We start from the raw sequence: 25,019 nt of genomic DNA on the forward strand, positions 1-25,019 counted from the left end.
GCCGTGCTGAGTCACAGCCTCTCGGTGCCTCGCTGCAGACATCACCAAGGGGAGGTGACACGGTCGCCCTCTCTCCCCACTCTGTGGCCTGGTGGCTCCTGTACCTATTCAAGGTGACGTGTTGCCACCTTGGAGTCAGGGTGTCTGAGGGCCCATGCAGGCCTCCACTGCTGTGCCCACCTCCAGGCACCCGGGGAAGGCTGAACTCCCAATCCAACAGCAGTAGATTGGACCAAAATTTCTAAAAACACACACATAAATAAAGTATGACACTTTATGTAATGACACTTAAATAGCATAATCATTGCGTTGTGTGCAAGGAGAGAAACTTCTTGGAAAGTGAGAGCCCTCGTATTAGCCTGACTGCTGGCTGCGTCTGGGTTTCGGGGTTTATGATGGAAGAGCTGAGCTACAGACGTGCATTTGCAGTTTGGAGTGTCTTGGGCTTCCCTAGCACTGAAGTCTTAACTGTACATTGGGAAGAACAATTTTATGGGCACAAGAGAAAATGAAAAGAACCGCAGTCAATTATAATGTAAAGTAAATGGTCACAATTATAAGGCACAGACATTATTAAAGATGCAGATTAATTTTAATGAGATCATTACGTTATCAGGCATCTGAATTATTTTAACAAAATGAAATGAAGAACGGATTTTCCTGTGATACTCAACAGATTTATCAAAATAATAGTAAAGCACAGATAAATACAAATAGGCTAGGCCACATCTTTTATCTTTCGTGTTTCTTATTTAAACTTAACAAGAATTTGTTGAGCATTGTTTGATGTGCTGTGAAGAACAAAACAGAAGTTCTAGGCCAGGGTCCATGTCTTCAAGGCCTTAGAGAAACCCCCTACACCTCCATCCCCCACCCCTCCCTCCCTCTCTCTCTCTCTCTCTCTCTCTCATACACACACACACACACACACACACACACACACTCCTTATCCCTATATCTTATCCTAGAAACCCAAGGAGGAAAAAAAAGACACTTCTGTCCCTATACAAATAAAATTATTATTATCGTCATTATTATAATTATATTATATTATATTATAATTATAATATTTTATTCCCACCCAAGACCGCTCAACTCCTATTCCTGTGACCATGTCACCCATAAACTATTAAACTCCTACAACAAATGACCACCAGTCTTCCCATAGTCTAAAATTATTCCTGAAACATAAATAACTAGGTCTTAGGGTAATTCTCTGTTGACCAAACAATAAAATAACACTCACCACCTGGTATAAAATGTGCTTCATCTTGTGGGTCTTCAAACCTCAGAGTCAATTCCACAGTTTCTACCATTCCAAGGGACTCCCTTCCCTGCCACCTTCTTACTGTTAACAAGTTTTGCCGGGTCTCTCTTCATAGGCTGGGTTGTTGGGGTTTCTTGCTCTCCCTAAAATGGTGTGAACTCTCTTCTTGCCCAACAAATTTCTATTCATCCATGAAAACCCAGCTGAAATGTCACCTTAATGAACGCTCCATCAAGCTACATTTTGTGACTCTAGAAGCAATCCATTTCACTGTGGTAACAGGTAACGCGGCATTAATATGCCAATATTATATCTCTTTTTCCAGAACTACACTGTGAGCTCTACATGGGCAGCAATTCTGTCTTACTTATTTTTATATCCCCAGCACCAAGCACGACTCTTGGCACTCAGATGCCAAGATGCTTTGTCAGGTTGAAAGAATGAATAAATGAATACCAGAATGAGTGCTTTAAGAATTTACAGGAGAGGGAATTCAATGTGTTCTAGAAAGATTAGAAATTGCTACGTTAAAATATATGTAAATTAAATGTTTGTACATAACATGTTTTAAATGCACTAACAAAGTAAGGAATTATTCAGAAGGCTGACTAATTATACTTCAGCCCTTTTTAACTTCAGACTTTCTGAAAATAGGAAACATTTATACTGTCATAATTTTTTTTATGCCATAATTATGTAGTTGGATGAGCCTTAAATTCAGGATTCACTTAAATTCCTAAAGACTAAAGAAAGAGGAACATATTCTTCTATCTGCATTATCATTGTCTAAATAGTATTTATTAGTATTAATCTAACAAATTTATGTATAGTATTTCCATTAATGAAGCCATTTTAATGGTACAATTTAGTCTTTTCACTTACTTAAGCGGTATTACTCTCTACTTCATTCAGAAATACCATTTTGTGTTAGGATAATACCTGCCTAACATCTAACCCAAAATATAGGATTATTAGATTTAGAAAAATAGAATAAAAGTAAGAAACCTACAGGATGCCCACTTAAATTTGAATTTTAGGTGAATAGTGAATTCTGTTAGCACAAATATGTCCCATGCAATATTTAGGACCTATTTATACTTGAAATATCTAGTTATAGATAAGACAAGTAATAAATAAATGCTAGGACGATCTTAGCTGACCAAAGAGCACCCCTAAAAATGAGCTTTCCTGGCAGCCCAGGGGAAAGCAAAAGACCTCAGTCTCCCTGTACCAGACGGCCTACAGAGACCTCTGCTTAGCCAGGAGCTGCGGTGTTGCGCTAAAGCTCTCCACAGGAAACTCAGTCTGGCCAGGCACGATCTAAGATCGTGTCTGAGAGTGGCTTTTTGCAAAGGAGGGGAAAGATGATGATCTCTACAGATCTAGCCTCAGGATTTTGTCCTGCTGCTGTATATAAAAATCACTTTTTATAAACATTGTGACCTGCCAGTAACATTGGTAATATACAAGAGGCCAAGAGGCAATATGCACAGGTGTGAAGCATCACTAGTCGTCAGGGAGATGCAAAACAAAGCCAGGATGAACCAGCACCTTACACCTGTCAGGACAGCTATCATTAAAAAGTAATAATAACTGTTGGTGCATCTAAGGAGAAAAGGAAACAGTGGTTATGCTGTTGAATAAATGTAAACTGTTATGAGCCCTATGGAAAAGTGTGTGAAGATAGACCAAATAATTAAAAATGGGGTCACCATAAGGTCCAGCAATCCCACTTCTGGGTATTTATCCAAAGAAAGTGAAACAAGATCTTGAAAAGACACCTGCAGACCCACGTTCATCACAGTGTTATTCACAATAGCCATGGGATGGGAAAAAGCTAAATGTCCATTCATGGAGGGATAAAGAACATGCAGTACACAGAATATGCTTCACTCTTCAACACAAGGAAATCCTGCCACTTCTAACAACATGGATGGACCTGGAGGACATCATATCAAATGCAATAAGCCAGATACAGCAAGAAAAACAATGTACAATAATCCCACATGTGGAATCCACACAGTCAAACGACACAGACTCATGGAAACAGAGAGACAAAAGTTGATAGGCAAGGACTGGGGGAGGGGAAAAGCACAAAGGTTCAGTTACACAGAGTAAATACATTCTGGAATCTACTAGACACATAGTGCTAGAGCTAACAACACTACATTATATGCTCTAGTAGCCTAAAAAGGTACATCTTATATTCAATGTTCTCAATAATAAAAATAATAATGATAATAATAGTGAGAGAAAACTTTGGGAGGTGATGGGGATGGCAGTGGCCCCAAAGTTGGTGATTCCAAGTGTACACTGTATCCTCACCCAGTTGTATTTATTAAATAAGTATTGCTTTCCACATGTCACTCATATCAAAAAAGTAGCATAAAAAAGTTAAAAAATACTTCCTATAACCTAGGGACTACTGCAAGGCTATATATGCATATATATTACTATATTACAAGGCTTTATATTACTATTACTATCCTCACAGTATCTCTCCAAGATAAATGTCACTAGCTCCACTTTACAAGTAGAGAAACTGAGGCTTAGGTAAATTAAAAATCTACCCTAGGACACACAATGAGAACAGATGGAGATGAAAATGAAGTCCAGGATCGTCTGACCCCAGAATGACTGGAGTATTCAATGATACAGTGATATTATACACTGACTGTGACACTATTCAAGGGGTAAAGAAAATGCAAAAGTGCTCAAGGGAGTCAACATGTAGGTAGATCTTAAGACACATGAACTCCTAAGCAAGAACACAAGTGTGTGTGTGCATCTATGTGTGGCTGTGTGTTGTCACATACAGCTTTCTCTAACATCCTATATAAAATCAAGGAGTTTTACAAAATCAAATCTTCACATTCCCTCAAATTCTTTGCTGTAGACATTGTTTCCTAGGTACAGTGCTCTCCTCAGGAGCTAACTCATGTCCAAAAGGGCCCCCCTAATTCTCACCTATAAATACCATATGCGAAATTGGTACGATACAGGCAGATAAACAAATAAAATGTCCTTCCCTTTTCTTTTTTGCCAGGTATTAGAAAATGAGGCGATCATTCTAGCACTCCAAGACAGAGCAGGAGGCCCATCTGCACCACACCAGGTAAGCTGATTACTGCTACAGTAAAATTTGAAAATGAATGCAGTAATTTTTATGATCCGTCTTTTGGAAGTCATTCAAAGATGCTGCAATACTACTTCAAAGCAGATAAATCAAATTTAAATGTCTCTCTTCAATGCTGTTTATCAACAGCTGAGTTTCAAATTGGTAAACTTGATTGATGTTATGTAATTGATCCAACATACAATTTAAACACTTTCACGATTAAGACATTATTTGAATAAATGGAATAAACACACAACTAAGTTTGGCAGTAAGGGTCCCATCTCCAGAGAAGTTCAATCACACTCGAAAAATATTTGGTAGGGGTGCCTCAACCTTGAGTGCTGGGGAATCCCCTAAGGAGTTCTCAAACTACCTCAGTCTCACCCTGACGGTTCATTTACAATCATGCTGAAATGAGGCTGATCACCAGGATTTTTCAGACTCTCAAGTTCTTCTAGAAGGTGGTCAGCCTTACCACAAAAGCAATTCAAGCATAGAATGGAAAGTTGGGGTGCACGGCATTCAAACCCTGTGAGTCTAGCCTGATAGCTGATATGAACCATATGCAACAGTGGCCTGCACTGATCTGAACTTTATTTGAATGGGTGCATTGGGAATAAATAGTTGCGTTAATGTTCTTCCTGGGCGTGGCTAAAAAGCACAAAGAAGATACTAAGATTATTTACACCTCCTTCTCCAGGTTGTGGTGACACACTGAAGAGATTTTAAAACTGAATAATTCAATCAATTCAAATAAATATCTACTGAGCATCTACTATCTGCAAGACACTCCTCAAGCAGTGAACAACAATGGTGAGTTAGCCCTCAGATCTCAACAGATCTCAATTTAATAGCCATAAATGGAGGTGATACGAAAGTAAGGCATGCATGTTTCAAGTCTAAGAGCATCATGGTTCATTTCAGAAATAATAACCAGTTGAGAAGAACGTAGGCAAGTATGTTCTCATCAGTGCAGACGTTCATACCTTATATATCTTATTAAAGCAGAATAAATATCAAAGTATAATTTTAAGATTTAAGATGCTATTTTATGGGATCAATAGCAGATGTGTCGGATTCCTTTGCCTCACTAAACATTTACTTGTGGGAATTTTGTTATGCAAAATCAACCAATCCCTTCTGGAGAATTTTTTCATTCAAGGGCAAAAGTAAAATTTTCTAATATGACTTCAGATATATTGGAAGTTAGTGCAAAAATCTATTCATTTTGAAGCTATAGTAGAATTCTCTTGTCATGCTGATATTCAAATTATGAGGAATAAGTCAACTGCTCCTGCTGGCACTGGCCAGCATGTTGGAGAGGCCACTATCTGTAAACCCGCATGGGTTTTTTGGAATCTGCGGTGATATGGATCTGGTAGTCCTGGGTCCTGAGAGTCCCAGTGATGGACTGAGCTTGGCCATGCCCAACCACAGTGTCCCAGAGAAGCCAAGAATTAAAATGCTTCATGGAACCACCTCACTGGCCTCCAATTTTCGCCATGGAGTCATTATTGCAGTAGATTCCCAGGCCACCGTGGGTGCTTACATTGCCTCCCAGATGGTGAAGAAAGTGACAGGTTATCTGATGACACCATGGCAGAGGGTGAAGCAGATTCCAGCTTCTGGGAGCAGCTATCAACTCAGCTATATAAAATCTATGAGCTCAGAAACAAGGAAGGCAACTTGGTAGCAGCTGCCACCATGCTGCTCCCAACGTGGTATATCTGTTAAGGCCTGGAGCTGCCCATGGCACCATGATTTGTGACTGGGATGACAGGTCCTGGCCTCTACTATATAGACAATGAAGGAAACCTGATATCAGGGGTCACCTTCTCTATAGGTTCTGGCTCTATGTAAGCTGATGGAGTCATTGGTCAGGGTTACTCCTATGACCTGGAAGTGGAACAGGCCCTTGAGCTGGCCTACCAAGCCCTTTATGAAGCCACATACAGAGATGTCTACTCCAGAGGTCCAGTCAACTTCTACCCTGTCCGAGAGGATGGTTGGATCCACGTGCCCCGTGACAAAGCAGCTGATCTGCATGACAGTGCAGTGATCTACTCCCTGAAGGAGGGGGATATAGCTACTTGGATTTCTTGGGGTGACTATAGTGATAATATGGGTACAGCACTTCATCCTATAGTGGAGGGAGTCCCTACTTATACTGACAATTATTTTAAGCTCTGGTGCATTGACTTCTATGTGTTAATTCTACCAGTTAATGAGCTGCTGGAGTGGTGATCATTTGTTTTACTGTCTTGTACGTTAACCTCACACTACTCAAACTCAAAAACAAAACAAAGACCTAAATGGACTTATTATGCCATTAAATATTGGAGCCTGTAAGGAGCCAGAGGCAGGATGTCTTCTCCTTTCACTCCCTCCTCTAGCCTTCATCCATCCCTACGCATTCAGTCGCTGACCACACACCATTGACATCAGCAGTGCCATCCTATGTAGCCAGGCGCACTTTTGAATCATGTATACAATTGACTCATCTATAAAGCTCTCAAAAATCTATTTTCCTCATCCATCGTCTCCAGGAAAGAACCCTCAGTATTACATAATTCTAAATAGGTAACTAAATATCAAAGGGAGTACCAAGTGCCAGTAAATGAAACTTCTTTATTCACGGTATCATTTTAAGATTCAATAGAAAATTAACTACACGATTAGTTGATTCCTTGTTGAATCACATCTTCACTTGCTAGGTTCTCTATATTTTCTCTCTATCTTCTGATTGCCAATGGTATGTCCAAGAAAAAGCAAAGTCTGCTGTTCACTGTCACTCCCAAGTCGCAAGCAGTCCCTGGGATGGTGCCCGGGGCTGGATCCGCCAGCACCTAGCTCCCGCGAGGGAAGTGCAGCTGGGCTCCTGAGGACCAGGACCGGCCTCTCCAGCCAAGGCCAGATGCTGATTCACAAGACACAGTGTTCCCTACAAGGCACTTGAAAGAGGCAAACTCGGGCCAGACCTTAAATATCTAGATTATTTCTTTCTATAGAAAAATAATGAGTGACAGAGCCCACAGTAGTCAAGTAGGGGCAAAGAAAAGGGCGACAATTTTCATAAGTAACACAAAATTGACGGGACAGGCTATTTATAGTTTCCAGGTGTGAGCAGCATTGCCAAAAAACAGCAAAACTAAGGCTCACCTACACAAAGGATGGGGGAGGGGGAGGGCATCCAGGGAGTGGGGTGGGTGGTGAAAAGAAAGAAAAGCCCAGTGGCAAAATGAAGAGTTCAAAGTAGCAAATGTGATTTTTTTTTTTTTCCAAAGAAGGAAAAGAATAGCCCAGAGAGCAGTCAATCACTCAGATAGCAGAACAATGGAAAGAAAAGGCTGTTATAAAATGTGTTTCATTCATTTATAAACAGAGCAAAAAGCATCAGAGACTGGAACTACCCGCAACATTTGCCTCAGTTTGTGAGTAATTGTTGTTAGAGATATGAAGGAAGATAATAACAATAATGAAATAAAATGCCCTATTAGAAAAGCTTGTAAAATATGGTTAAAATTCATGTTTTCTATACAGAGGACTAAGACTCAACTCTACAATATATATAAGAAAAGCAGATATTGTAATATTCCAACACAGATAGTTATAATGTTCTTTAGTTCAAGAACAATATAGGGACTGTTTGCAGACAATCCCACTCAGCAAAATACAAAATGTTCCAGGTTCCTTCAGGCCCCAAAGGCTTCTGAGAAAAGAGCTGTTTAGGCCCACAAAGTACAGCAGCTCTCAAAGGTACTATGTCTCAAAATCGCTTTCTTTAACCTTTACCAGCACATTTCTCTTTCTTTATAATTTATGTGCCCTGTAGCACTAAGCAAAGGTAAAAGTTTCAAAAGATTATGTTAATTAACAAAAGAAATAATCTGAGCAAAGGTCATAGAAACCGTAGGCTAGAACTGTTATAGAGCAAGCCCGATATTAAACGGGTTCCTGGCTGTGGGTCCTCACCCGCGCGCTTTAAAGGGACTTATGAATACTCTACTACGGACACACACAAAAAGGTTAATAAAAGGTTTATTTACAAGAGGAAAGGAAATAAGGAAAATGTACAACTCAGGGAGAAAATAGGGAAATAAAGTCTTTAATGTGTCCTACCCGATCCGACGACCTGGAAACCCAAAGTCACTCTCAGAGCTGGCCTGACTGACCTGCGAGCTGGCCTACAGCCAAAAATGGGGATCCCCAAAGCCCACGTGTCTGCCTTTTGTATCCACCTGGCTGCTTAACCCCACCCTCCGGTCCCAGCCACCTTCCCTTTGGTGGTGATGGGATTTGGAGTTCCCAGTGTCTTTGGCTTTGACCTGGGGTGGGGGTGGAGTCCACAAAGCCTATATGAAAATAGCTTTGGGACATCCTTTTCCCCCTAACAGAACCTTTGTTTCTGAGGAGGAGGAAGAATGAATGAAGAGACTGGGGTGCTGGATGCTGGGTTAGGTGCTATACTCTTCTACTCTCTTTTAAAGGAGGTATTCTCCCCGCCGCCGCTGCCAAAAAAAAAAAAAGAAACAAGCAAACAAAGAAAGACAACTCTGAGGCACAAAGAAAACACTAGAGGGTTTAGAGGGTTGATCTTTATCTAACTCCAAAGCTCATATATTTACACGGCAATCTTTATGAGTAAGAGAAGTAACATACATATTATTTCTAAAATACACAACTACGTCAAAGGAAGACAAAAAGAACACAGAGGCAGTGAGTGGCCATTAGACAAAATTACACAAAACCAATCCCTCTAGATCAGCAGGCCTGGGGACATCTTGGCGGGCACCAGCAAAGAAGATGAAATCATCTGGCCCACACTTGGCCCTGAAGATTTTTCTGTAAACTGGAAGACGACACACATGACTATGATTTTTCTTTGCCCCCTGGAAGACATCTTCTATCAAAGGGAAACGCAGAGGCCAACAGAAAGCTAGATTTTTAAATATTTCATTTTTCAATATTAGAGTAACACGGCCAAAGACCACTAAGAAAGTGGTTATCTGCAGGCACATAACCTAGAACTCTTACTCCCAAGTTTCAGTTGACGACATCAAATGTACCAGCACTGAGAAAAATGTTACTGCTCTCTCTCAGGAAATCAAACATATTCGAATTGCTTTCACTCAGCAAACCTACCAGGTGTGGGTAGCATGTTTGACACTGAGCTGAGGAAATGGCAGAGCTAGCGCTATGTTTGCCCCGCTTGCCTAGCACCCATATGCTGGGCGATGTGAAGATGGCACATGCACACAGAGAATTCAGTGGGCAAACGTGTATGCTGTGTGCTTGGATATGAAAGGTATAAACAGATGAAGATAAAAAGAACACCAGAGCATGCTGATGTGCTGCTGCAACAATCCTACCCTGGTCTAAAGTTTGGGGGCCCAAGTGAACACATGAGGAAGCCATCAGACAGAATGCAGATCACCTCACTGAACTGCACTCTTCCCTACAATGGAATTGTAAATAAATATTTCTTTATAGCAATAAAACAAAAAATTTCCCTTAGTAGGGTAAAACTATAAAATCCTTATAAGAGAAAACCATGCTCTCCCAAAGCTGTCACCAGAAAGTGAGCAGGACCTTCTATAGCCTGAATGCCTCTTGAGAGTCCTCTCCCTTCGGGCATTCTAGTAGTGGCTACTTGAGAGAGAATATGGCACTGCTCTGGATTTAATACTCAGCTGCAAGCAAAGGTAAATGGTCCTTCCCTTAAATTCCCAGCGCACAGTCAAGTCAAGGAAACCACACTTAAATATAAGGTAGTCAAGTAGTTGCATATAACACAAAGGAACGCGACATAGAATGCCGGGGATCTGAATCACGCAGCGTGCAGTTTACCTGTTTTCAGCACAGAGTTCAGCACGTGGATGCCTCCTGGATCAGTTTCCAACCTGCCCAAAATGTCTAATCACATGTAACAACAACCTAAATATTTAAATCTAAGAGAAATTTCACTGAGACTATAAAGTTTCTTTCTCCTGTGTAGTCACGCCCAATTTCAGGGCTCAAGCTCATAGCTGAACCTCTCCTCAGAGAATAGGCCCTAAGAATATCCACCTGCTATAGGACAAGTCTACCTTTTTATAATGACAGGGCTTTACTCTACTGGAAAATCGGGTCAATTTTTTTAAAATAAACCACAGTAAGCTGTGGCAGGGAGGGTAGTTTTGTTACAATATTAGATGACATTCATATTAAGAAATGTTTAAGTTTTGCATGACTTATTTAAGAAGTGAACTAGAATAAATTTAAATAAAAGAAGTATAATTTATATCTCACAGTGAATTCTGACCATCATTGCATTAACATTAAAGTTAAGCAGACAAATCAAATGTAAATACAACAACATATTGTCAGTATATCAATAAAAAGCTCATGCTGGGCCTTTTTGGTGGTACAAGGGGTTAAGTCTCAGCACTATGAAGCTATAGGCAGCCACTGCAGCACAAGTTTGATCCCCAGCCAGGGAGCTGACCCACATGGCACCACAGACCTCTCCTGTCTCACCCACTGCTTCCCTCAGCAGTGTATTTCAGTAAACCTGTCTGTTCTGCTCTGCACCCTGTCTCTGTTGAATCCTTTCATCGCTCCCCCACAACTCTGTCCTACACCCCAGCTCTTGTATGCATAATAAAACAAATCTTAAAAAATAAATGAAAATAAAAAGTTCATGCTTTAAAAATAAATAGACAAAAAGTCAGAGCAATTATTAATCAAAGATAAGTATATGAAAATCTTTCACTCTGTATATACAAATAATCTAAAATGTTCTATTTTTATAAGGGTATGAATTTCTTAAAAGTACTTAAAAGCTAAACTACAGTAAAAATCAGCATGCTTTGTTCCTAAAAATGTTCACAGTAATTTCCATTATAATTTCATATAATATACAACACAATTTATTTCTTTGAAATACAAAGACATTTCTAGATTTTACTTTGGCAAAACAAATTAAGAATGGTAAAAGGTCTTTCAGTTATATGTTAATTCAAAATGAGATTTATGAGTCTCATGACACTTTCAACAAATACTGCTGGGGTAGATGGATGTACCTACACAAAAGAATGAAGTTGGATCCTTACCTCAGACTATATGCAAGAATTAAGTAAAAATGGACCACAGACCTAAATTTAAAGGTTAAAGTTGAAGCCCTTAAAAGAAAACTTATGAATAAATGGGCATAATATTCAATTTGGTAATGACTTCTTAAAAATGACACTAAAAATCCTTTTCCGGTTCATAAGCATGATGATTGGGTGCTCACGCGGCTGTGTGAGATGTGCCTCCCTTAAACCTTGTTACGACGTCGGCACATTACCCTTCTGACGTGAAAAAAAAAAAAAATTAAAAAAAATAAATAAATAAAAATGACACTAAAAACAAAATGTGAAAAAGAAATAGATAAGTTGGACTTTACCAAAATTTAAAACTTTGTTTCATAGGACACCATCAAAAAAAAGTTTAAAAAAACAACCTGCAAAGCACAGAAAATATTTGTGAACCGTATACATGATGAGATACTTCTACCTACACTACAGAAAAGAACTCTTACAACTCAAAAATAAAAAGACAAATAATCCAATTAAAAATGGGTAAAAGATTTGAGTAGCTGTTTCTTCAAGAAGATACACAAATAGCCAATAAGCATGAGAACTTGCTCAGTATCATTAGTCATTAGAGAAATGCAAACTAAAGCCACAATGATATACCACAAATCCATTAATACGACTATAATAAAAAACAACAGACTGTAGCAAGTGCTGATAAGGATGTGGAGAAACTGGAACTCTCATACATTGCTGTAGGGAATATAACATGGTACAGCTGCCTCAGTAAAAGGTTTGCTGGTCCCTCAGAATGTTATCATCCGACTCAACAATTCTACTGCTTTGTATAATTCCAGGAGAACTGAAACATACGTCTCTCTACATTAAAATTTATATGCATATGTTCAGAGCATTATCTATAAACAACCCAGCATCCATGAGCTACAGAATAGGTGAACAAAGGGTGGTATGTCCATACAATGAAATGCTATTCAATAACAAAACAGAATGACAAACTGATGCCTGCTACCACATAGATGAATCTAGCAAACATCATGCTAAGTGAAAGTATCCACACGTTGTATGATTCAATTTATACAAAATATCCAAAATAAGCAAATCGGTAGAAAGTATATTCATCATGGCCAGAATATAGGGGAAGTAGAACTGAGTAGCAACTGCTTATGGGAAGGGGATCTCTAGGTTAAGGAAAATGTTCTAAAATTAGCAGTGATGGTTACACAACAAAGTAAATATACCAAGAATTATTGATTTAAAGGGCTGTTTATCTATTTAAAAGGATAAATGTTGGTATTTGTATTACATCTTTATAAAGATATTTATAAACTCAACTCAATCCTTGTTGAGAAATACAATTAAAGCTGTACAATAAATTATTTTAGGTGTCTTATATTAGAGAAAATATTCTTTAAATTTGCCTTATTATTCATTAGGTAAATATCTTATTAATAGCTAAGTAAACATATTTAAAAGAACAAAAACACACAAAGATCCTAAGGGCACTGCAGTCAGCTTGGAAAGACAACAAAGCAATTTCCAGGCATAAGATATTTGAAAGCTCTTACTATCTTCTCTGTGCTTTTTGACTTAAGAATATACCCGAGTTATCATGAAATGTTTTCTAAGGACTATCATGGAGTATTCATTCTGTATGGAATACCCCAGCCCGTATCCACCATTCCTTTGAGCCAATGAGTAAAATACTCTAACACGACTGGCAGTGGCAAGAGGAGAAAGAAAAATAGGAGAGAAAAGAGGAAGAAAGCTGAGTAGGTTTATTCCTCCATCTCTGTTGATATTGCTACTTAGGCTTGAGGACTATCCCCAGCAACCTTCTCTCTTACAACCTTCCAGTGCCTTCCCCGGCCCCCAAAGGATGAAGATACCATCTTTATGTATCATCCCTTGGGCAAAGTGCATTGTTTTTCATGTAAAAGAAATTCAGTAAGTATTGGGAGTTGAATCAACTACCTGATATTGATCTTCACACTTTTAAAATGTTACTCCAAAGAGTAAGATTATTTTTTTCATTGCAATGCTTTTTTAAAAGAAGAACAGTCCCTCAAATGTTAAAATCTATCACTCGTACTCCGTGATCAGCTCAAGTAATGTTACTAACAAAGTACCAAAGTTTGTTATTGATTGATTTTTTTATATAATTAAAGTATATTCAATGTTATTCTAATAATTTTGGTTACATTATTTCTAATGTTATTTCTTGAGAAATAGAGAAAGGAGGAAGTGACAACTAATGGGCAGAGACAACTATTCATAAAAGTTACTAGACGTGAGGTCAACTATCATGACTTAGAGTTTGATTCCTTCCATAGAGTTCTCAATGCCCTCTTGTTGGCCCTATAACACCTATAGAGTCTATGGCCTATAGGTTCTATGACCTAGAGTCATAGAAATGAAAAATTACTCTATGACATTACTTTACCCTACAGTGTTAATCAAAAGAAATTAGTTCAATGTTATACCCTGAAAATATACATCCTAAGTATATACATACTTTATCTGTTTTGTTAAACTACCACTTCTAATCAAACTGGGAGGTCAGTCCCCAGAGAGATCATGGTGGCTAATTCTAAGGAGGTTTTAGAGTCAAGATTGTCATCTCCTCCCTCCTTACCAAGTGAAGTAGCTAAAGCAAAAACAACAAACTATACAAAAAATAAAGACTAGCAGCATCTAGTATCAAGTAACAAGAGCTTTCCATTTTATTCCTTCAGATGGAAGATTGGTAAGGAGATAAGTCAGAGCAGTCCATAGGAAATTATAACATAAAGGTGACTGGCGACCACTATCCAGTCTGTCTCCACACTTACCGTGGGTCAGTGGTATGGGCTATCTTAGAACTCCTGCAAAGACCCCTTGGAGGCAATAACCACAGAAATCACCTAGAGTGCTTTTCATTCCCTCTCAGTGAATTTTTAAATTGTCAAAAGTCCTACTGATTCTATTTTCCCTTCTTCAGTGTCTTATTTTCTGCTTTTCACCTAATGCCTATTACCGTAAGGAGAAATCATGATCGCCAACAACACTGACATCTGCAAAGCAACGTAGAGTGTCACTTAAACCCACTGTGAATCGGTCCGTTTCACTTGGTAACCACTTTCACTTAGTTCAAAGTTGTCCCCAGATCCTACTTATTTGAGAGAAGTGCGGGTTCTACTGTACCAATCCACAACCACAAATACCAAGAAACCTGACTAGTCCACCTGAGATAAGAAGCCTTGCCCAGTCATTCCACCCTATGCTCAGATCCTGGTATCTCATTTTAATTAAAAATCATCTCAACAAAAGCTATTTGAAAGAAATGAAATGAAATGAAATGAAATGAAATGGTAAGGCTATGAAACACATTTTTAATATCAAAATTACAAATTTAACACAAAATACAAAGCCAATTATTTTTGTATTGCTCCCACTTCCAGGCTATTTCTTCCTCCTTTCAAATCACTGTTAACATGAGCCCGGCCTCATTCCACTCCTAGGGATCTACCCAAAGGACACAAAAACATTGATTCAAAAGAACACCTGTACCCCTATGTTTATTTTTTATTTTTTTATTTTTATTATTTTTATATATATATATATATTTTTAATAGAGGCATGCTTTATTTTTATTTGTTTGCTGGTTTGTTTTGTTTTTGTTTATACATGCACTGGGTACAGTGAGAAGCGCGGGAGGGTGAGAGAATTCACCAGAGCCAGAGCGGGGAGCAGAGCAGGCAGAAGGACCGAAGGACACTGCTGAGGGGAGCAGCGGGCGGCAGGAGAGGTCTGCGCGCCATGTGGGACCCTCCTCCCGTGTGTACCCCTATGTTTACTGCAGCACTATTTACAACAGGTAAAACCTGGAAAAAACCCAAATGCCCAAAAATAGATGACTGGATCAAGAAGATGTGGCATATATACACAATGGAATATTATTCAGCAATCAAAAAGATAAACTCATGCCATGTGCAGCAATGTGGATGGAGCTAGAAGGAATGATGCTCAGTGAAATAAGCCAGAAGGAAAAAGAAAAAAATCGGATGGTTTCACTTATAGCAGGAATATAGGGGAACCAAATAGGACATAAGTGTAAAAAATAATGAGTACAAAACACAACAAAGCAAAAACAGACAATTATAAAGCAGAGACATCCTGCAGGGGAGGAGGAGGGAGAGGGATCGGAGGGAGGGAGGGAGGCACACAGGGGACTGAGGTGATGGTGCACGGGTGCCTTGGGGAAGGAAACTCTATGGGGACTGCACCTGAGCGGGTAGGGGGAGCAAATATTGTTTAAAAATGAACAATGATGTAAAAAATTTAAAAATAATTACTAAAAAATAAATAAATAAAATGAAAAAAAAAAATTGGAGCCCTGCCTCAAAGGCTATTCTGCTTGGAAGAGTCTAATGAAGTGCAGAATGGGAAGCCCACAAACAGCCAGGGGTGAGCCATCAATTGAATTTCCAGCATTAATTCCCACCTATAAATACATTCTACATGCTGTTTGCCCTTCAAGTTAGAAAAACAGAAACCACAATTTTTGAGGTAGAGTATTTCATTATTCAGCAGCACAAAATATGGACATTTTGTCATGATAAATACAGCAACTAAGTAAATATAATGTGTATTACCTGTAAATTTTATGCATTTTTTAACTTTTTGCACTGACATTACCATATTTATTAGCAGTACCAGCTTCTATCAATTTCCTTAATTTTCTTATAATTCCAACATGGAGAGAGAGAAGAGTAGCTTCTATCAAAATATGTGGTAATATTTAAAAGTATTTTTACCAATGATAAATTTAAAAGGCTATAAGAAAGAAAGGGTCAAAGATCTATTTTACATTAAACTGTAACACCGAAGGGAAATGCATAGCGAGGCATTACCAAGATTCACAAAGATGACACCTCCCTCCACTTTGGATAATAAAAACATGAGAGCAAGATTATGATTCACAGAGTGAGTTGAATGACCCTAATTTCCTTTCCTCAAGGCCCTCATAACATTAGCAGGCACAAGAAAGACTGGGTAAGCAAGTGTGCGCATATCTGTGCCAACCCATATGGCACAGATAAAACATCTCCTTCCATGGAAATAAACCACCATCATTTAAGGACTACAGACAAACCCAGTACTGAACCTTGAAAGTATAGAAAGCCATTCTCCCCTTATTTAGAAAGCCAATAAAGTCACCAGAGTTTAAACGAGGAAATGGTCTCAAATTTTACAAGAAAATGTATAATATATGCTCCTCAGAAGATCAGTGACAAGTAATTGTCAATGGCTCTGAGCACAGCTGCAAGTCATATTTCCTGTCTCCCATTCTCAACCAATCAGCTATGACTTCAAGGAGTAGATGGAGGTCACATTCCCATGAGCCTCCACAGTGGCCCCCACAACTCTCCTTTACACCTTTGAGTTCATCCACCCTTCAAAGTTCAGCATGGTATACAACAGTTAGGATATGGAAGCAACCTAAGTGCCCACTGATGAAAGACTAGATTAAGAAAAGGTGGTCTACCCACACCATGGACTATTACTCAATTAAAAGGAAAGAGGAAATGCTAGCATTTACTGCAGAATGGAAGGAACTCACAGAGATCATCCAGAGTGAAGGCAGCCAGAAAGACACAGAAAAATATTGGACAATTTCCCATATATGAGTAATATAAGGAAACAAAGTAGATGACCTGATAAAACAAAATCATTATAAACTAATGGAATGGATAACTGAACTGGTGTCTGAGGTTGAGAGTGGGTAGGGAGAAGGGCCAAGGGCGTATAAGAGAAGAAAGGATTGCTTTATAAAAAAAGATTTCAAATGCTGACTTATCTCTGGGATGTCTATGTGTTTGCTAACAGCTTTGGACTTCATTGTCTTTGCAACGATACTCGAATCACAGCCACCTTGGAATCTAAGGAAAGTGCCTCCTTCCAGATTGGAGGACAAATTTGTTTCCTGACCAGGGTAATAAAGATAACGCCTCCCCACTGGGGAAAGAAAATGCCCCCACCCTTGCTCCTTACAAAATGCAGGACAAGAGTCCCTCAGCTGGGACACAAACCTGCTGTGTGCAGGCATCCCCAGGGTCACCCAGCACTGCCCCTGGAGGATGGGGGCGTGCAAGGAGAAATGGTAAGAACTTCTGTGCCCAGCAACAGTCCTGTACCTCTGACCCAGGAGTCTCCTGTCAGCAGCCAGCATCTCGTCAGCTGGAGCGGACTGACCTGTCAGCTCCCTATTAGCTGGGTCCACCTCAGGCCCTTGTAGTTTCAGACAACTTCCAGATGTTGCTACAAGTGAGTCTGGTCAATTAGGAGTATCTAGTTTATGGAGGGGAGGGGGAAAACCAGAAGCTGCCACATCAAATTCCACATCTAAACATCCAACGACATAGATGCATCTCAAAACACGTATTGAGCTTGAAATATGCAAACACAAAGCTTGAGGACTCCCTGAGGTAATAACGATGTGAGGTTCCACTCCAGTCAGAGGGAACATGCACAAAATCACAAAGTGGGTGCTTTCTTAGAAGAGGAGGTGGTGGGAATCTCATGGAACCGGCAGGCATTTTTCTGGGGTCAGGGGAATGCTCTGCATCTGAAGGGGCAGTGGGGCATAGTTACAAGGATGAGCAAAATAGTCACAAGACATCAAACACTGTAGTTAAGAACTGTGTTGTTGTTGTGCTCAATAGAAGGCATCATAAATTCGAAACATCTAAATGCTGAATATAATGCAGTCCCTGTTCATTTCAGGATACAGTGATTCAGAAACACACTAGGACAGCAATGGCCTTTTCACACAGGTACTTGGACACTGTCTTGGGGAGGCTGGTGGGGTAGACATTCGAGACGCTGCTCTCTGGGGTAAGGCTGCTGGGTTTGCATCAGGATCTTCCCATCATCAGTGGGTCACTTCTTTTGCCCCTTCAGGCCTGTGCCTCACCCTTTCTGACATCAGCATGAGGGAAGTTTCTGCCCACGGTCTTGAGGACTAAGTTGGGAGACAGAGGTAAACGCCTCTGGTCTGGTACACAGGAAGCGTTCTCGCGAGGAGTTGTTTTTATTGCTTACCTAGAGCAAAGATAATGCGAACACAGAATTCAAAATAATTCAGGATCTTCCTCTTAAAGTAGAACAATATGCTTTCTGAAATCTGGTAAATTTAATGTATATTCACTCATGGGAATATTAGGGAAATGTTCTCAAATCACTTAATTATAAATCTAATAAAGCAACAGATGCACATCACAGTTTTTCACATGATTTGATGCCTGGAAAGAAAAAGGTCAAATAAATGCAACTTAGGCAAATGTCTCCAGTTCAGACAGATGTGTCTCATTTACTTTCTGACAACTCTATTATTTGCATTTTTTTACTTTTTTCCTGATGTGATGCCTGTGAAAGGTGAAAATCCAACCGAATACTAATTCTGACCTTGCCTGCAGAGTAAATTGATGACAAAACTTTTGAACGCCATGAGTAAAGGAAATATGTGAAAGGACAAAATGCAGAGTATGTAGGGACAGTGGGACGGGGGTGGGGGGTGGGGGGGGCCTCATGAGGAAGAGCACTCTGCCCAAGCCAGGAGCAACATGGGGTGCGGGGTCGGGGGGTGGGGGGTGGCTGACCAGACTTCAGGGCTCGGCCCATCAGCCCGCACTGTCTCCAGCACGACTGTCACTGGCCCATCCTCTGTGTTCTTTACAGTTACGCCCAAGTTAAAAGGAAAGATAGTTAGGAAAAAGAAAATAAACAGTAAATAAGATGCAAATTTTTCTGCCCCCTACAAATGTTACTGCATCATTAAAAATATTTTTCTACTTCCCTCAGCAGAGGCAGCTCTCCTCCGGGCCGCCCGCCTGCAACCACGCAGGCCTCTCTCAGCAAACCTTGTCCCTTCTGGGGCAGCTCCTTCTGCCCGCTGGTGTCTATGCAAGTGTCTTTTACTCTTTTGTCCCGCTCCCTAATAAACCTGTTCTTTAAATATTAAAAAAAAAAAATTTGCAGCGCAGAGTACAGATATTAAAATCCATTAAAAGTATTTCCAAAATTTTATATTCATGATTCTATGTCTGAGCTGTTGGGAATTTTACGTTACTTGCTAGGTGAGTGGAAAATTTTTAAATAAAAAAATAGGTTCACGAAAAATGTAAATTCCTAGGAAGGAAGTCAAGCCATCTGATAAAAGAAGGGGGACAGAGGATATGGGGTTCCCATTTCCAATCTGCTCCACAAGCACAAAGCCAGGGCACCATGATGGCGGTGGGGGTTGAACGAGGAGACCGACTGAGCAGGCCTCCCAGCAAACAGGAACACAGCGCCGGGTGCAGACCAGCAGCACAACCGAAGAAGACACCGTTCAGACTTTGAAATAAGTGGCTGCTTCCAGAGAACAAAACAGCTACATTTGTTTTAGTCTTCAAGGCTTCTTATTTTCACATTTCTCCTTTTTTAAAATGCAATCGTTGACCACGTGCTCCACACAGGAAGTGAATAGAGAGCACAGTCCCTCCCAGCTACACGCGAAGAGGCAGCAGCACAGAAGAGGCTAGAGCTCACTGCTGTCAGCCACTGTAATTGTGCAGACAACAAAATGCTATAGGGAAAAAGGGCATTTTAATTACAACCACATTCATTTCTATCTAAAAAGCAGGTGCACACACTTACATATGTAAATTCAATGAAGTTCACACTTCCTTCTCTTTTCTTGCCAGACCTGAATAGTTAATCCGAAAACTTGCCTTTAATTGCACAACTTGAGTCCCCCAGCTGAACAAAGCATGGAACAAAAACATCAACTATTGACAAAGACTCGCATAATATCATTAAAGAGGCCGTTTTGGCTCATCTTTACTATAAAGTATTTTTCCCATCCCTGAGGATTTTCAGATTTGAAGACAGCAAAATTCTCTATCCCAGAGGAATTACCCCAGAACTGCCCATTAAAATTTTGGTATAGAAAAAGGAACTTGTCAAAGGCTTCCACTGGCTATTAAAAGCTCCCACAGCCCCCCAAATATGAGCAACCTGGAAAGAGTCAAGGTTTTACTCCATGTTTCAAGGGGCTGGTGGTGTTATTATCAGCAGATGGTCAGGGCATCAGGGTCAACAGTAGTTGTTCAACAAACACCTGTAGTCAGAACCTTCCAGACTTTTCCTTTGTTCCCCAATTGAAACTGCCTACTAAGATAGATGGACTCTACCTCCCCTCTAGCCCCGTCACTGGTTCCTTTGGGACCTCACCACTCTCTGCTCTAGCCACTTTCTCTGGGGCATTCAGTCTTCCCTCTTGCCTCTCTCAAAGCAAGTCTCCACACAGCAGCCGCCAAGGGAAAATGTGAGCGTCTCAGCACGGAACACAAGTTCTATTCCTGATGACTGATTCAGTTTTCATTCACTTCTCAGGACCCACAAGAGGGAGAACCTGTTTCCTCACCCTCCCTTGGGAAGAGGTTCCACTGCTCCAGAGGCTGCTTACCCCAATGCAAGGGCCATTTTCCCTTGAATAGGGGACAGCAAACTCATTGGGAAATTGTTTTAGTTTTGGCAACTGACAGTTTGGACAATGATATGAAACCAACTGCTGAGGATTGAGGGTGGAGGTCATAGAGGTTCCACGAAGCAGGTGAAGGCACCCATGGAGCCACTTTGGCTCACTTTGGTTCACTGCCACTTCACTTGCTCTCTGAGATCCTGGTAAACATCTCTTGGATCAAGTTCCACTTATATTTGCATTCACAGCTCTCTGAGTTTGTCCTAATCCTTCTGGGTGGAAAACCGGGATGTGAGACACTCCAGATTTTTCACAGTGTGAAAACTGGGGTGTGAGAGACTCCAGATTTTTCTCCATGAGACTTGGTGGGCCATGAAACTTTTAATTGCACACTTTGTAATCCCACAACAAATTGTGGCCAACCCCATCTACACAGAAAGCACCTACAGGAGGTGCTTGCAAGTTTCAGGAAGTAAGCACAGGCAATCAGAAGAGTTAGGTCTGGTGGAATTAGGGAGGATTATTTCAAGGCAAAATAACAGGCACTCCCCAATCCAAAGAAAGCAAGATGACAGCCCTTAGGGAACTCACAACGCATAAAACCATGGCGGGAAGTGGGAAAATACGAAGATAAAAAGTTCTGACTCTTTTGACCACAGGCACATCAAAATCTAAACAGGCACAGATCAGATTAGGGCATCTGCCCCCATAAGAAATTTTCTCATGAAAGGAGTAGCAGATCTACTGGTAATGGGAATTTCCAAAGCCAAAGCCACAAAATCAGTGGGCACTGGTGAAGCATTTAAAAGCTGTTAGAGAATTTACCACCTGACTCTCAGACCCCCATCCTGGGAGAAGTTGGTCACAGAATGGGTTAGACTGAGACTAGGTCACGGCCAACCTCGAGAATAGTCTATGCACTGTAAAAAAAAAAAAAAAACACAAAGCCCCCATTCCTCTTAGGTATTAAATTGACTCTGAGACACGCAAGGTTAAACAAAGAAATGGCATCCTTACATCTCTGAACATGGCACCTCCAGCACAGCTGCTTATATTTTGTCTAAGAACCATGGTCCCAGAAGCTGTCAATATCTACAAAAATGACAAACTCTTACTAAGGAACAGGATTACAATGACCTTATGGGCATCACCCCAATTAGACAAGATCATTCAAGAACTATAAGGGCTCCCAAATCAAACAAGCAGAATGTGCCACTTATTTTAATTGGCATGCAGAAGCCTCCAAAGAGCTTCAAGATTCCAAAGTAGCTCTATTGAAAGATGGCAATGCTTAAAACTAGTAACAATTTAAGGACACTGGCAGTGCCCAAAACAAAAGACTAAAAGAAGGACAAGATCCCTACAACGCCCTTCTATCCTTTACCTGCGCACCCACAGTCTACTGATCCTGTCTCTGATATGTCTTCCCACCCTGCAAGACTGTGAACCAAAGTCCCCCAAGTTAGTGGCCTTACTGAGGTTCCCATTTGGGCCTCGCTCACGCTTGGCTGGACGCTCAGGGATTTTCTGTAAACAGCTACCAGTTACTTCCTTATGTCACCCAGGGGAAACTGAAATTAAATTTAATTTAAAAAAAAAAAAAACCGTGCCAAATTCTCTACCTTAACCACCATTCTCCCTGGAGCCTACAGATGAGATCCCAGGAAAATTGACAGGAGTCAGCGAAGGGGGTGTGAGCTCTTACCACAGTCAGCTGCCCTGGCTCTGTCTGCAGCGCCCAGGTGAGAGAGGAAAGTCAAGTTCCGTGGCTGGCCCTTCCTTTCTAAGGCAAGACCCCTTGCCTGCTGGTCGCCTCGTCCAGGAGAGCCAGCATCCTCTTGTTCGTCTCATTTTGTGTCCTGAGAACTCGGCTTAGCAACCATCAAGTTGGGGACTCCCCAAACAGGGCAGGACAGCAAGGTGGGGGGCATTCTTGAGGCTTGCTTCTGGGGGGGCACTAAACGTTTCTTTCTTTCGAATGTCCTGGGATCTTCTGCAACTTCTTAAGAGGGTGCCCGTGACCAACAGGCTGTTCTATGCCGCCAGGAATATTTACAATTTGTCACTGTTGACATCTGATGAGCTTTTCCTTTCAACTATCAGGTTGGTGGGGGTGGGGGGGGCTTGATATCACTAGTTCACCCAATTCTTCTGAGTTGTCACAAGAACAGAAACGCGGCTCTAGAAGCCCCGCCAAGCCCCCCTTGCCCTTGGACCAACCCCAGAGCCTCCCCTGTTCTTCCACAGAGGCCCCGGGGGTTGCAAAATCCTGGACTGAGGAAACAAAAGTCCTCCTGGGGACGGCGCTTCCTTCCCCGCGCCTTTGAGAAGGAGACGCTCTCGGCTGAGCGGCACCTCCGCCCCGCGAGCCTCAGGAAGGTCCTTCTCGCCACAGGCCACGAGAAAGCGGGGACCCGGCGTCGCGCTAAGGGCGGATCTCGGGGCCCCCCCGACGCGGGAGTCAGGCCTGACAAGTCCATTTAAAGACTGACAAGGGCGGGAGAGACGCGGGTGGCGGGAAAAGCTGACAGAGTTGGGGTGATCTGAAAGTCACTGGGCCTCTAACGGGGTGCTGGGGAGACCGGGGAGGATGTCGAGGCGTCCTGGGGCAGCTGGGGAAACTGAGGCCCGGGGGCCTGGGCAGCGAGAGGGGCAGCGCGGGCCCAGCTCGGACCCCCGGCCCGGACGCCCGCTCCCTTCGGGGGCCCCTGGGGGCGCGGCCGGGGGGCCCCTGGGGGCGGGGCGCCCACTCCCCGGGGGCCCCGGGTCCCCGCGCGCGCGGAGCCGCCGGCACACGCGCTCCCGCCCGCGGGTCCTCGCGCCTGAGACGCCCGCGCCGCGGCTTCCGGGCCGCCGTGGTTTCCATGGCAACGCCAGCCCGCCCGCGCCCCTCCGGGCCGCCCCCGGGTCAGAGGTCATCTCTCTGGCAACGGAGACGGCCCGCGCTACGGCGGCTCCGACGGGCCGCCGCCGCCGCATTGCGCCGCAGAGCCCCCCGCGCGCCAGGCGGGAGCCCCGGGGGGCGGCCCCGAGGGCGGCCCCTGAACCCAGCGGCGGCCCGGTCACCCCGCGGCCGCCCCCGGACGCAGAGCTGGGCCGCCGCTGGACAGCCGAACCCCATTCCCGACGCGCTGCCCCCCGAAGGCGGGGCCCAGCCCCACACCCCGCCGGGGCCCACCCTCGCACCCTGACCCCGGCCCTGACCCGACCCTGACCCTGACGCCGGCCGCCCGCCCGAGCCACCCCGCCGGGCCCCCCACCTGCGCACTGGCCCCCACATCAGGGAGCCCAGTAGATCCGCGTCCTGTGGTTGGGGGGGCCGGGGGAGGCCGAGTTGGCTGGTGGCTACTTAAAAACGGAAAAGAACTGCGAACGCGGGAGTGAGTGGGGGCCACCACCTCCGGGGCACCTGGAACTGGAGGCTGTAGTTGGTTGTTGGCTCAAGAGCCAAACTGTGCCACCAGGGAGGCCCCGTTACCATCTTCAGTGGGAAGAGCTCACCGGCGAGAGCAGGGGCGGGTCCTGGACCGGCCTAGGAATGTCCTCCTTTTGGAAAAGAAAAGTTAAGATTGGAAAAGAATATCAAGGGGCGCCTGCAGAGAGAAGCTAATGGCCCTAACATCTGCTATTTCAAAGCTGAGAGAACAGAGGGGAAGAGGGATGGGCTCGGGAGCCAGGGTCTTGCAAGGCCTTGAGTTTGGAGGTGTGCATGAGGGTGCGGTCAAATTGGGCCCATGAATGTGGTTTCAGGGAGCCCTGGGATGGCCCAGAAGGGACAAGGGACAAGAAGGCCACTGACAGCCTCTTCCTTTTTTTTTTTTTTTTTTTTTTTTTGGTTTCATTTGGAAACGAAACTCTTGGGACTCTTGGGAAAGAATAAACGTTGAGTGAACTTAACCAAATAAAATTTATAATATGGCCGGACAGTCATAGTCCCCTGGTTAACTTCCTCAGAGATCCCTATTTTTCGCTGTTAACTCATTTAATAAGAATACACTGGAAATCTGCTCTATGTCATAACCAGAGATTTTGTGAGTGGAAAGTAAGAAAGGTCAC

General features: G+C 42.4%; 1 protein-coding gene and 1 pseudogene across 3 annotated transcripts in view; one reads left to right on the forward strand and one right to left on the reverse strand.

Annotated features, from left to right (window-relative positions):
* FGF14 (fibroblast growth factor 14) overlaps positions 1 to 25,019 on the reverse strand; it is a gene marked incomplete at both ends in the record, with an annotated part of 478,380 nt that overhangs the window by 446,613 nt on the left and 6,748 nt on the right. The gene's annotated exons all lie outside the window — the stretch shown is intronic.
* Positions 1,459 to 6,629, forward strand: LOC311172510 (proteasome subunit beta type-5-like; annotated as a pseudogene). Its single transcript has 2 exons — positions 1,459 to 1,549; positions 5,663 to 6,629. The product of its transcript is annotated as a proteasome subunit beta type-5-like (transcript).

Source organism: Talpa europaea, assembly GCF_964194135.1.
Source record: "Talpa europaea genome assembly, chromosome: 6".
NCBI lineage: Eukaryota > Metazoa > Chordata > Mammalia > Eulipotyphla > Talpidae > Talpa > Talpa europaea.